This window comes from Trachemys scripta, chromosome 6, assembly GCF_013100865.1.
Source record: "Trachemys scripta elegans isolate TJP31775 chromosome 6, CAS_Tse_1.0, whole genome shotgun sequence".
In the NCBI taxonomy this organism is placed as follows: Eukaryota; Metazoa; Chordata; order Testudines; family Emydidae; genus Trachemys; species Trachemys scripta.
The window spans coordinates 76,462,285-76,475,584 of NC_048303.1; the positions used below are offsets into that span (position 1 = coordinate 76,462,285).

A 13,300-nucleotide genomic window follows, 5' to 3' on the forward strand; every position below is an offset into this window, starting at 1 on the left:
CGATCCCGCGCCATGAGGATGGGAGGTAAGTCTATCTAAGATACGTCGACTTCCGCTACGCTATTCTCATAGCTGAAGTTGCGTATCTTAGATCGATCCCCCCCCACCCCAGTGTAGACCAGGCCTTAGAGGGCACATAGTTAACTAAATGGGTGATAGTAGATAAAGACTTTGGTAAACTGGTGCAGCTTCCTGAGAGAGAGAGGAACAATAAAACTAAAGTACTCTTTGAGTTAGCTTTTAACTAGTTTGGCTAATCCAGGTATTTTACCACCTTGGGATAGGGTAGTTACAATTGCAGCTAGTAGAGTGGGAGAGGGCTCTATGCAGGAAGTAGGATATCTAAGCTATTGGTATGTGGAGGTAGGATCAGATCAGCATTCTTAATTGGAGTTTATTGTGGCCTGCTGTGCCACCTGCTGCTTGGACCTCACAAGCTTCTACTCCTTCTCCAGGATGCAGTACAGATTTGTCCATGTCCATGTAACATTCCTAGTTACAGATTTCAGACCACTTCCTTGGGCAGGATCCTGAAGCAGGGAAGCAGGTTACATCATAAAATGAGGCCATATTTAGGGAAGAATCACCATGGAACCAGCAGCAGATTGGTGCAGAGCAGTATCTGTGCAGAGAAGACTGCTCTCTGCCTGCTTGAGGTGTGTTTGTGCAGGTGACTTGGTGTGTGGGCAAAAAGGAAAACATGGCTTCTGTTGATTTAAGAGGAAGGAGAGGGAGAAAGTAAGAGGAGGGGTGGAAGCAGAGTTCATCCTGACAGGAAAAGAGGAGGAAAGAGGGACTAGAAGAGTTGTCTCTGAATCTGTTCCTGAGTCAAAAGCAGGAGTCTATTTGTCCTCAGTGAAAGATCCTATGGGTCTAGAACCAAGGTCTGTGGGGTTCAAGAGAAGCACTGCTTCCTTGTCACAACCAGGGTTCAGTTGCCACCAAGAGGAACTGGGAGGCTGAACTCTCCAGGAAGTCTCATTCTAGTAGGCATGAGTGACAGCTCTCTGTGATTCCTTGATTGGCTGGCAGTCCCCATATAAACCAGGAAGCCATTGTTAGGAGTAGTTTGAGCAATACAGACCTCTGGTGTGCTTCTTCTTTAGATCCTGCTTGCTGCTATTCACTGTGACTCACCTTGATCCCAGACTCCCAGTTCTTAATTTAGACTCAGCTTTGGTGACTCTGATCCTGGTTTACTGTCCCCAGCTTAAGATTATTGTTGCCCCTGGTGAAATATCCTGGACAGGCCTGACCCCAATTCTGGCCTCATGCTGTCAGTTTGGTAACGAACTCTGACTTTGTGGTTTTGACCTAGCCTGGCCAAAGAGTGATCTCTGATCTTTGGCACCAATACCGAGACCAATACCAATTAACTCCATGCCCACAGGTCACCCACGACCTGGCCCTAATACTCAGTGCTGTAAATGTTAACACTATTCCCATCACTTAATTTAAGTACTCCAGAATCGTTTGTGATCTTTTGAGGTGTAGGACAATTAAACTTTTTCCTACTGTAAATAGAAATCCCAAATACAGCTTCCTAAGTGAAGTTCAAACGGCAACAAAAAACTGACTGCTACTTACCAAACTGGTTATAACTTTCTGCCAAGAAGTGTATGAATGGCATATACTGTGATAGTTTTCCAATACAGTACTACCCAAATCAATATTACAGTATATATAATTAAGAAATGAAAGAATAATTTCTAATAATATTTAGCTAAGGAATCCTCATTTTCTTTCAGTATTCCAGTCTGTTAGTTATAAAAATCAAACATTCAAATTGTCCTTTAAATTGAATCCAGCCACCACTCTGCTGTTGTGTCTTTAAGGGGGAAACAGTTTAGAGAGGAGAAAGTCACTAACTCTCTCCCTTCCAAAAAAAGGCCCTTAAAGTCATATTTCATAGGGAGATCTTTAATGCAAAATTACTTGTGCTTTCTTTCCCCTTTTAACATTATTGTCTATTCAGTACCTGTATGTGTTTTGTTTGCTATATTTAGATGAACTTGCAATGGTATCTGAAAACTTGTTGGTGTGAATAAAGTTTATTCAAGTTTAGAGACAGGTCTCGTGAACCCAAGATGTACACAAAGCTGTAGACTTATGTAAATGTACTATTCAGATTGAGAATTAGATACAAGAATGTCTACTAACAAGTAAGTCTATATATCTGAAGAACATTTGAATAGTTGTTGTAATATTTCACATGTAGAGCTGGATAAAAAAGATCAGCAATAGATTAAACAATCACATATAGGTCTTACTTGATAAATTAATTAGGAAATTTAGCATTGGTCAATTTACATCCACAAGATGAATAAAGCAGCAGCCTCACAAATTGCAATATTGGTTAAAACTTAATGAGATTAAAGACAGAATTATAGAAAAATCAGCAGGCTGAGACAGTTTCTTCTCTTTATAGTGTTCTCTTCCTAATATCTAGAGCATGGCTTGATTAATAAAAATAGCCCACAACTTTGACCCATCTCCAAGTTAAAATGCAGGTGATGATATCAAGACAGTGTTCCCAATGGTGTATGAAATGTTTAATGTACAATCTGACATTTGCCAGATAAAAATGTGAATTTTGGTACAGCTGGCTATTATATAAACAGGGACATCAGCAGCTGCAAAACTTCAAAAAAAAAAAAAAACTTTGAACCATGAATTTTCTTCATGGACTTCTTAACTTTCTGCCGTTGGCCCTAAGCTTTCCTTCCTGTACACATTGCACAAACATCAAAGATGAAGCATAGTTTGTACTGTAGAACTCTCAACAAATCGTATTTGGGTTTATAAGCGAAAGCTAACTTAAATAAGCTTTGATACATAAAAAAAGCTTTCTTTGTTCATTCGGAAGGTCACTTTGTTCACAAAGGTAAAGATTAAAGATGTTAAAATATTTGTAAAAATTTTGCTTTATTAAAATGCAAAACAGCTGGAAAGACTTTATTAAATTTCATTAGAAATTCAACAATCATTTTTAACGGAAATGTCATCACAGTACGTGTTTCAAACAAAACTTGCCCCATTTTCTAGTGAATATGGACCCAATTTTGGAGGAAAGGTAAGTATTGTATTAAAAACAAAACAAAAAAGTAATGATAGACCTGAATGAAGCAACAACTGGATTGAAAAAAAGGTGAAAAATTATCAAAAATGTTAATATTGTGAAACAAAAGGATTTGTGGAAACAAATGTGAATTTCACACAGCATGAGTCAGGTCAGGTTTCAGACAACCCCATTATGGGGTCATTCTTGTAGCAATTCCTTTTAATATTCATTATACATTTAATACTGCCTATGCTCTTGTTCCATTTGTGAAGATGACAGTGTAACCTTTCATGAATTGATAAGACCACTAATTTAGTACATAGTTGAGAAATGCCAGACTTGTCACCTCATCAACTTATTGACACGGTGCCAAAGAAAGAGTGGAATGGTGTGTTACCTTCCAAAAATGGTTAACGAATGCATTAACTCATGTGATATTGTAAGAAAAGAAAACACCTGTTATCTTGTAACACAGACATTGGCATATCAATATTATATCTAACTATAAACAATTTGCAAACTTAGAAAAAATGGTGAATCAATCTCTTAGCAAATATGCCATTTTTCAATTTCGATTTTTATTTTTTGCTTGCTGCAATATTCTCAAAATGATATTTTACTGAAAAAGCAATCTTGGATATGTGTTCATATACTTAAGTCACCATGGTGTAATCATATGCAGTAGCTGCCTTTAGAATTCAACTGTTACCAATGTTCCCGGAAAACTGTTATGTTAATTTTTGCACCAATTTTTACCATTTTTTTTTTATTTTTAACAAATACTGATAGAGTCCCAGGAAGTCTTAAACAAAATAAAAACCAAAAATGAAGGACCTTGATTATAATTTCTGACGTGTGTGGTCAATCATGGTAATTGTATGTAGAAATTGGGGATGTAGTTTCATACAGCCCTGAATTCCTGTTCTTTTAAAATAAGCTTTATAATATTTAAACAATAAAAGCATAGTACAAACCAGGTATAGCCTAAAGCAGTGTGTTATTGGTAGCAGAACTCCATCAATGAAATACAACTCAAATATTAAATTAAATCGTCCAGTAGCATAGCAAAATGTCTATTGATTTATTTTTCAATTTATAAAAATGTCATACTATGTCTTTCATGGGCATTATACAATAAATAACTATAAAATCACATGTGCGTGTTAGTTGAATCAATATATCTAATGGTTACAAAAATCCCAGTTAAAGATTCTCTTAGATCCACCTCTCAAACGATCCATCCAGGAACAGCCTGAGTAGAAAAAATCAGTTTTGTAATGTACCTGAAGGTTAACAAACTTGGGCTGTGTCAGACCAAGAGGAGAAGTGAATTCCAGTGTTGAGCCATCAATGCTGGAGCATTCTGAGCCCACCCTCTGGACATAAAAATCCAGGGAATGTCAGCTTGTATACCCCTGCTGATTGCAACTTCCTGGTTGAATTTAATGCATATTTACATAAAAATTTAACCTCAATGAAACAATGAAAGCATTGTCTGATAACCTCTAAAATGTCTTTTATATACCTGCTCATTTAATACCTTCCTCCCTTGCACCACATTAAGAAGTATACCAAATTGTAAAATACAGTGCTCACTAGAGCCCCTGTTCATCAATCCACCCCATTCAGCAAAGCACATAAGCATTTGCTAGACTCCAAAGGGTTTTATGAACATGTTTAAAGTTAAGCACACGTGTAAGTGCTTTGCTGAATAGGAGTGGAGTTAAGCATATATGTAAATATTTTGCTGAATTGGGCCTAGATTTGTAGAACACCATCTCTTATGTGCCAATTTATTTTAATACTGTTACACCTTTTGACTTTAGCAGTTATCCAACATTTGGGGTCCTATGGGTTGTTTCTGTTAGGAGGAAAAAATGACAATGGAGTCAGGTATTTCTATTATACAATCCAGTTTATTTACAAAGAATGTACATAAAGTCCTGTTTCCCTGGTAGAGTAAGAATTGTTTCTTTGTTCACAGTTCCAAGCCTCTTTCCAGCCAGCACTTTATCTAAAAGCTCTCTCCCTTAGCTTTTTCTCAAGATCATGCTAGAAGTCCTTCTCTGTCCTAAGCTTTTTGTTCCCTTCTTTCTCAGCTTCTCTGGTGTTTCTGCTGCTTCTGTTCTTCTCACACAGGCAGATTATCCAACAATACCTAGTCCTTAGTGAAACCCATTTACCCACATAGTTCAGATTTCATCATGTTGCCTGCATTTTGGGCAGTGGCTCCTATAATTTTAGCTATTTATTCCATAAAGGAGATTAATTGTTTTTTCCTTATTTATGCTGAATCAAGTTATGCCCACTAGCCACAAGATTTCACCCAACTCGGAGCATGACAATAAAGAGCATTACATAGGTTCTTGACCCAGTAATCTGCAGCAATACTGAGGATCATATTGTGAGAATCACTACCTTTCAATCTGTCAAGACCCAAGTTGCAGGAACATTATGGAATAAAGGCCTAAAACGACAGACACAACCAAAAAACAATTCAGGAAATGTAACTTATCAACTGCTTTAGAATAAATAAACAGTTTGGGATTCAGAATTTATCATGCAAATGATTACCATAACAATAAAATGGAATAGTGGTAAACTTGGTTGTAAAAAGAAGGCTGCATCTTTTCAATATGGGACAGTTAGCTAGACAAAGAATGACTTAGTAACATTTGTCATTATAGTGTCAATTAATAGTGCCATAATAGTTAAAATCAATTGTCATTGCAAAAAATAAATAAATAAAAAAAATCAGATACTCTTCCTGGGGATATCTACAAAGAGACAAGAGGAAACCATTTTTGTTGGCAGGCACTGTTGACATCTGAAGAGACAGCAGCAAGAAAATGCTTTGCTGTGGAAAAAGAGAAGTTCTTAGGTTAGGATAACCAGGATTAACAATCGGAGGATGTCCAGAGACAGCTGTAGGGAAGTATTTCTTACACATTTCCTTCCAGCCTATGTCTAAGAGAATTAAGGAGTGCCTATAATATTTGTTCCTTTTGGAACAGATGGATGATTACAATAGAAAGCAAAGTGAGGGGGAGACGTTTGCCATATGTTTTTTCAGACACAATTGAAGTGTCTATTTTTGAAACTGGATAAAACCTAAGCTTTATGGCTTGATATATGAGATAAAGAAGAGTTGCAGTTAAAGTAATTTTCTACCTAGTGGTCTAAACAAAATGCTTACCGTATATGTTGTGAAGGTATCCTTGAACTATGACTCACATGAAGCAGCTAATAGATGAAAGAAAGATCAATGGGAAACAAGAGCAAGTTGGTGTATATTTAGTCAATTATCTACCCAGCTTTCAACAAGGGGGAAAATTAAGAATTTAGAACATATCCTGGCCATACTTACCAAAAGAATCTGTGGACCAGATCTTGAGCACTGTCCAGGCTGCACCTGGACAGTTCTTGATAGCTTAAACCCATATTCAGTGGTACTGGAACTAGAGGTGCTGAGGGGGCTGCCGCATCCCCTAGCTTGAAGTAGTAACAACAAACACCATGGTTTCTATGGTTTCCATCATCAGCACCCTCACAATAAAACTTGTTCCATATTTACATTGCCCCATGGTTCCTGGATGCTGAGTCAATGTGGCACAAGATAGCAGAGTTTCAGGACTGCCTGCTTAACTTATGTCTGGCTGCATCAACCATTCCAGCAGATGAGCAGGTGGAGGTTGCATCTGAAGAAGTGAGGTTCTTACCCACGAAAGCTTATGCTCCCAGTACTTCTGTTAGTCTCAAAGGTGCCACAGGACCCTCTGTTGCTTTTTACAGATTCAGACTAACACGGCTACCCCTCTGATACAGGTGGAGGTTGTGACTCTTTGGCCATACTTCCTTTTTCCTCAGCCATGTTCCCATGTGAGCAAAGGGTAGTATATTTAGATACTATGTAAAAAGTAAGATATTAAAAGTATTGTCTGGAAACTCAGTCTCTAACAATGACCAGTGTTAGATGCTTCAATGGAAGGTACAAAAAACTTCAAAGTAGCAATTTGGAATAACCTGCCCTCTGGGGAAGATTTTTTCCTAATCCATGTCATTTAGAAATTGGCTTGTATCCTGAAGCATAAAGGTTTATATCCCTAATTTTTTATTCTATCTAATGTAACTCTTGACATTTTCATTATCCATTTAAATGTCTAATACTTTTTTGCTTGATCTTATGGTAATGAGATCCACAGCTTAATGATGCATGAAGTGAAAAGCATTTTCTTTTATCAATTTTAAATTTTCTGCCTTTCAATTCCATCAAATGCCCCATTCTTGTGTTATGAGAAAGGATAAATAGGAGTTGCCCATTTTATCTTCTCCACCCCTTCTTTATTTTGTACACCTCTACCCCGATATAACGCGACCCGATATAACACGAATTCGAATATAACGCAGTAAAACAGCGCTCCAGGGGGGCGGGCCTGCGCACTCCAGCGGATCAAAGCGAGTTCGATATAATGCGGTTTCACCTATAATGCGGTAAGATTTTTTGGCTCCCGAGAACAACGTTATATCAGGGTAGAGGTGTATATACCTTCTACGTCCTAATTTCTCTCCTTTAAATTAAAGAACCGCAATCTTTTCAACCTCTCATTTCCATGCCTCTATTTATTTTAGTCACCTATTACTTGAAACCCTTCTCTATTTCTGCTATTTCCTTTTGAGGCAGGGTAACCAGAACTCAGTGTAGTATTCCAGGTAAGGATGTACCGTTCCTTAATTTAACGCCATTATAATATTTTCAGTATTATTTTCTATCCCATTCCTTATTCACCCTACACATGTTTTCTCTTTTAAAGCATTGCTGCACATTGAGCAGAGGTTTTCATTAAGCTGTGCTCAGTGAACACTCAGGTCTTTTTTCTTGATTGGTGACAGTTAACGTAGAATGCAGTAATGTGTATGTGTAGTTCAAATTATTCCTTACAATATGCATTTGTTAACACTGAATTTCATCTGCAATCTTGCTGACCATTCACCTAGCTTTGTTAGGTCCCTCTGATAATCCTGAATTTATCCTAGAAAAGTTCAATAAAACTTTTCATGAATGGAAGGAAAATGGCTGCATACCTTATACAGTGGACGTTACCAGGCTTCTCTAGTTTGGAATGATTTGCCAGTGATTTCAGTACCCTAGTGTCACTACCTAAGCACTAAAATGCTTCAAGAACTCATTTAAAAAAAAAAGAAATTAAAAAAGCTCAACTATAATACTTAGCATTGTTCAAGGATTCAATAATTTATATAGCATCTTATCCTGCCAACATATCTTGAGAAGCCACACAAAAGACGTACAATTAATACCAGTAATACAATCTGTATTCCCAAGATAAGGACTGAGAGCAAGGAGAAACAAATGCATTAGTACAAACTTATACTTTCAGCTTCTACTATTTATAAGATTATAATAGATTTGATTGCCTTTGGTGTTAGTAATGTCCTGGGTAAGTCTGTGGGAGGAACACAAGTGTAAAATTGAAAACTGTGAGGCTATTGTATGTTTTAAAATGTCCATCTCTAATTACACACAAGAATTTCAACTCAAGCTGTTTTCTTTCACTCATTATTATGTAAAGTAAAAGCTCATTGTCCTTGCTTTATGGGGCTGAGATCAGTGTAGGTATAGATTTGCATTATAGTTCTGCTTTCAATTGCTTATAATGTTATTTTTTCCTTTTATGATGAAATTGTTCATGTTTCATTTCATCCAAAGGAATAGTTCCTGCAGCTGGAATTCACTGGGTTGTAAAAGAGTTCTGACCCTACTCCCTTTTCATTGGCCATGCCCTCTGTACCAGCTGCTGGAAGGCGTGGTGGTGTAGGAGGCGTGGTGGCTCTTCTATGTTACCCAGAGATTCTTTGCTGCAGGAAGCTTTACAACTATTTTGTGCTGCCAGAGTTGTGCAAAGCTTCACCAATGCTCCAAAGCACTGTCTTTTTTTCCTCCCCACTCCTGAAGATAATTAAAGACACTTCATCTTAAAACTTCATACTTGGTATCATCTACATGGTTCTTAGTGAGGAGTGCATGCTTTTCTAAGTTGGAAAGAATTTGTTTGAGAAATAATGGCAGTAAGAAATTAGGCCATGTACAATACTTTATTTTCCATAATGAAGGTTCAAACCTTGGACCCTACACAAAGCTTTGGGAGTTAGGTAGAATTCGATTCCCCTGGCTGTGCTCACCAAACTCCTCAGGACTACATAGCCTCCCTTCTCTCCTCCCACCCCACTCTGCTCTTTACCATCTCTTAGCAGAAATGGCCAGTGAGTTTGCATATTAATAGATTCATCTGATCCTCCTTCATGTCCCCCCCATTTATCCATGCTCCTAAATCTCCCTGCATGCTGGGGCATAGCCCCCTGTGGACGTGTATTCAATGGTGTGCCAGGGGTTTAGATTCCCTGAATGGAATCTCAGAATCTTGACACTCCCTCCCCTCCAGTACAACTGCCCAAGTCTCACAACACCCAGGGTCCTCCATCCCCAAAGAAGTCACGTGCAGAGCTTCCTCCAAAAAAAAAAAAAAAACATCCAAAATTTGATATATTTTAGCGACTAATAAAAGAACACTACTAACATATAATAAAAGCAGTGTGTGTTGCTTGTCCCTTGTGTTTAACTTAATTTGAACAATTCACCCCTTATTTTCAAATGCCTGGGAAAAATGCTGAGCTTTGCAGGAATCCCAGAAAGCCTATGCCAGACTAAGGAAGGGGCACAAATTCCATAGCTGTAGGGCCCCCACAGTTAGTGCCCTGCCAGCAGCCCCCTCTGATTTATATCATGGGGCTCTGCAATACACATGGAGACCTCTGTTGATCTCAACTGTGGTGGTATAGTAGGGGGAGAGAGATGGTCCTTTGGGTGCTAAGTCAGTTTGACTATAAAGGTAAAACCAAAAACCGGAACCTTTTCACCTGAAAACTCTCAGTCAGCCAGTGCAGAGGATGGAACACAGGTGGAATATGCTCCCAGTCAGATACTCCATTTACCAAACATGCAGCCACATCTTGCATCAGCTTTGGTTTCCTGATGGATGTCAGGTGAAGCCCCTAAGTAGATTGCACCGCTATTATAGTATTATCAAAAGAAATTCCTGGGAGAGGACATTGCTAATGTCCCTTAAAGGATAACATTGAAACATAGAAGATGAATTTTGATAATACCCAGATTTTTTTTTAATGGCACCCTTGAAAGCAGCCTGGTTGCAAAAAATGGCAAAAACAGAGTACATGTAGAAGAGTACGAGTTGGGGTAATGGAAGCCTGAATGTATACAAGGATACATCAAAAAGCTTCTAGAGAACAAGCAAGTACCCTGAAATAAATTGTTGTACCTTTACAGCTGGCTGGCAGTACAGCTTTCCCAAAGTTTTTCAGTCCAGAGGGCCTTAATCATGGGATTTGTCTGGCAATCTTTCAGAAGTGTGGTGCTATAATTAATATTTTTTCTGGTGGCTAGGATTAGTTTAATACAAATACAGGTAAGTTGCCACATGACTATGTGAGAATTGCTCAGGAATTCATCCAGTAATATGGGAAGAGAAATACAGTATTACTTAATACATTCATTTGGACAGACATCTGCAATAGATGTAAAGGACAAAATAAAGAATACAGTATCAGAATACTATACTATGTGTACCTACCTTTGTAGTGCAATGGAAGGGAGAGTAGAAGGGGTGAATGCAGGGATAAACACCTGTGCTCCATATTCAACATCCTCAAGTTCAGGATATCAGATGTGGCTGAAATAGATATGGGCCTCAGTCTCCATTTCGTTACATCAGTCTTACACTGGTGTGACTCCATTGTGGTGAATGGAGTCACACCAACATAAAACTGATGTAGGGATGGAAGATCAGGACCATATAAAATAATGTAAGTGCAAATATGTATGTGTTTGATCTTATGGTTTAATTATAATAATGAACATGGAATATGATGTCCTTGAATATTATAACTTTTGAAATAAAAAATGTTTAAGAAATTTAGCTGCTCATTTAGTTACATGCCTCAAATAATAGATATTGGTACTAAACCTTGATATTTAGACCAATAACAGATATATCCATTCCTGAAGGCAGTTTCTGTATCTTTGAACTACTTCATACATAGTGAACCACATATTTCCCTCCACATGCTCATTAGTTTATAGTATGGCATGTGAAACTTCATTTCCTTCGTCATGTCTTCTGCTAATAAGCAGAGCCACTTTAACTTTGAAAATATTTCTGATTCCTGCCAAAAAAAATATGTCTGGTAATAAGAAGGCCCTCATCCAATAATGTCCTATTATTTTTCCATGTGTGCATATTTTTGGCTCATTCCTTTCTTTTCCAACTTTCCAAGCAAAGTTGGATTTTTCACTAGTTCTGTTTTTATAATCTTTGACAGGATTTTGAAGCGACACTCCTACAAATCTTTAGTGCTGTGTCACATTTTGAGGAAATATTTTGTATGTAATATTGTGATAAAATAATCTTTTCTAGAACTTTAATCATGCATTATACCATTTTGATTTCATTGAGATGTTAGTGTGTTATATTATGCTTTGTTCACCAGCGATACCTGCAATTCATTATAGTAATAATGTAAGTGGAACTGTATTAGGAAACATTTAATTAACTATTTCAGCTGGATATACCACTTTCTTCTCTGAATTATTGTGTAATGTTTCAGTACACTATTACATAACTTCTGTATTCCACCCCAAGAGGTAGCTGCATTTCATCCATAATTAAATCCTTGCTATATATGAATTAAGTCCTTGCTATATATTCCATGCAGTGTGTAAAGTGTATCAAGTACTTCAGAAAGAAATAAGCTACTATAAAAATACTGTAAATGAAAAATGATGTATGGTAATATTTATTTGCAGTAGCTTATTAAATAAGTACAATGAAAACTGTTAGATTTATAACACATGAAAATTTGATTAATGATGAATTAATATATTGAAGGGTTCATGAATAGTTCTGTATCATGACTATAATATGACTTGATAGATTACCCCCTTTTTATATATCTATGAAAACATTTGCTTATTAAACCAGAAATAGGCATTAAGCTAGTTATAATCATAATTTCCAAATTGAAATAGCTTACAAATGCCTTAAGAACCTGTGAGCAGTTATTTTGAGGTGATCATGTGATATTTATGCCTGTTTATACAATAGGTATGGTGCAGGGATGTGTGTCTGTGTGTGTGTCTGTGCGTGTGTGTGAAAATGAGATCCTTGCTGCTAAAAGGGAATGTCATGCTATTGGCTTGAACAACTTAAGTCAACTATGCTGAAAAAAACCCCTAGAAACTGCTCCTGCGGTTTCTCCCAGACCTAGCCTGAGATTCTTTATTCTGACATTATTCTCTGCATCATCCACTGTGTTTCTCAAGCTCTTATCTGTTGAACAAAGTCAAAATTTCACCATAGTTTACCATATTTTTCAGCTCAATTACTCTCTTTTATGTTCACCCCATGGACTTTGGAAGAAATCTCCTGCATTCTCTCTTTTATTATCTGTTCCTTTCAAGAAGTACTGGAGACCATCAAGAAATTTATAGACTAAGACAAAGGTATGTGATGTAAACCAAGCTATGTGGATTAAGCTTAAAATATGTTTATGTATTAAACACAAACTATGTGGACTAAACTCAAACTATGTTTAGGTTCACCTCTAGCAAAGTCCTCTGATGGACAGGAATTAAGAAAGGACCAGTATCCCCATCTTTTGAATCCACCATGGTCTCTCTTGCTCTCTCTCTACTACTACTAAAATTAGACATTTTTAAATCAGCAGGTCCAGCTAGCTTGCATCCAAGAGTTTTAAAAGACTTGGCTGAGGAGATCGCTGGACCATTAATATTGCTTTTTCAATAAGTCTTGGAGCACTGGGGCAGTTCCAGAAGACTGGAAAAAGGTAATCTTGTACGAATTTTTAAAAAGGGTAAACCAAATGACCCAGCTAATTATAGGCCTGTCATCCTGACATTGATCCCGTGCAAGCTAATGGAAAAGCTGGTATGGGGCTTGATTAATAAAGAATTAAAGGAGGGTAATGTAATTAATGCAAATCAATATGGGTTATGGAAAATAGATACTGCCAACCTAACTCAATATCCCTTTTTGATGAGATTACAAATTTGATTGAAAAAGGTAATAGTGTTGACGTAATATACTTGAACTTCTGTAAGACATTTTACTTGGTAACACGTGACATTTT

The 13,300-nt window shown here is 37.2% G+C and overlaps 1 long non-coding RNA gene across 1 annotated transcript in view; it reads left to right on the forward strand.

Annotated features, from left to right (window-relative positions):
- The window catches only part of LOC117879519, a 149,743-nt gene extending 136,774 nt beyond the window's left edge, over positions 1–12,969 (forward strand). Inside the window, exon 4 of the long non-coding RNA XR_004646289.1 lies at positions 12,528–12,969. This is a non-coding gene — a long non-coding RNA (uncharacterized LOC117879519). The remainder of the gene's footprint in view (positions 1–12,527) is intronic.
- Positions 12,970–13,300: the final 331 nt, after the last annotated feature.